Source organism: Rana temporaria, chromosome 13 (genome assembly GCF_905171775.1).
Source record: "Rana temporaria chromosome 13, aRanTem1.1, whole genome shotgun sequence".
Lineage (NCBI taxonomy): Eukaryota > Metazoa > Chordata > Amphibia > Anura > Ranidae > Rana > Rana temporaria.
The window spans coordinates 98213580-98215401 of NC_053501.1; positions in this window are offsets into that span (position 1 = coordinate 98213580).

A 1822-nucleotide genomic window follows, 5' to 3' on the forward strand; every position below is an offset into this window, starting at 1 on the left:
TCCATTGGTGTTCTTATTTTTGAGTGGCATAGTCCCTGATTCCTCAATGTGACCTAAAGTGGTACTATAGGTTAATTTTTTTGTTCTTGTTTTTTTAAACAAACATGTCATACTAAAGCCTCATACACACGATCAGATTTCAAACAAACTTTTCCCTGGATTTTTGTTTGAAGGGAGTTGGTCGGGCACACCCATAGCATACACACGGCAGAACTTTTCTGCAAACTTTCCCAAAACTTTCCCAACATCATGTGGTTTTTCTGCTCTTTTCTGCTCTTTACCACCACCCTTTGGTCAACTTCTGCTATTGTTGGTTGATTTTAACATTGGTTCTGGGCATGCGTGTTTGTACTTCGGACAAAAGTCCGATGGATTTCTGTACACACGATAGGACTTTGCATCGTAGGACTTTTTCTTGCCGAAAAGTTTGTCCGTTTGCAGAGCGAACTTTTGTCCGATGAAAACCGAAAAAGTTTGACCGATAGAGCGTACACACGATCGGATTTTTTTGAAAATGTGCTCATTTTGAAGTTTGTTGTCAAAAAGTCCTACCGCGTACGGGGCTTTACTGTCAGAGATCAGCGTCTAAGGTGACCAGACACATAGCTACACAAGGGAACTGAGACCAAACAAAGTATATAAAGTGATATTTATTTACAGTGAGAAATAGCAAACAATGAACACAGCAAACAATTAACACAGCAAACAATTAACACAGCAAACAATGAACACAGCAAACAGAACCAAAAACCCCACTAACAAGAGCTGTTGAACCTGAAAAACGAAATACATATAAATACAGACCAAGCTAGGGACAAGGGTGCAAGGGTTGCAAGGATGGGGGGACCACGGCTGGGGACAAAACAGAGGGAGGCAGGAGCAAGGCACAAGGGTGCAGACTGGACAGAATAAGCAGCAAGGCAGGGACCAAAATCGTTACGCACCGGGGAAGGGAGGAGAAGCCTTAAATAGCCCCTAGGAAGCTGGACACTAATTAGCCTGATTACAATAGCCTGCTGGGTCCTGGGAGACACCTGCTGGTGGACACTGGAACTGCAGAAAACAACCCAGAGCAGGATAGTGCCACCAGCAGGTGAACCTAATCCTAACACTTACCTCCACTGTGCAGTTCTCTTCTGGGGTCCCACGGTGGCTCTCGCGGCTCCTATCCGCAAGAGCTAACCCCCTCTGTGAAGCTCTCTCCTGAGGGGGTTACATTGAGGGCGTGCTCCTGTGTGATACAGTTGGCGGCCATAGCGCTGAGTGTATAACTCGGGCCCGCCCCCCGGCACGCTGCGTCATTGGCCTGATTGATAGCTGCACAGCCATTGGCTTCCGCTGCGGTCAATCTAACCAATGAAGAGTCGAAAAAGCCGTTTGGAAAACGACACAGGATCGCGTCCACAGAAGTTCGGTGCTCAGGTGAGTAAAACGGGGGCTCGGCGGGGCAGGAGAGTGCATAGGATGCCTTAAGGTGAAAAAACACGAAAGTTTACAACCCCTTTAAAGTGAACATGGCAGTGAAATGTGAAGTCCATTTATTAGTTTCAGCCCCTTCCCCTGTGAAATGCACTGCCTAATAGTAGTTAAAAAATGGACCCGTAAAGAAAAAAGGTAGAGCAGCCAAAATCTGTGTCAAGTCTGGAGTGTCTTCTTTGGAAGATTTGGTGTACTTATCACTCCCAAGAAATCTTACAAGAAGGATAGGGATGTCATACCATGCAAAGTGGAGCACAGAGATGAGGAAAGCATGTAATTTACACAACTGTGGCAGGGCCAATTGGTTGGTACCCAAGGTGGAGAAAAGGGATCTGTGAATTTA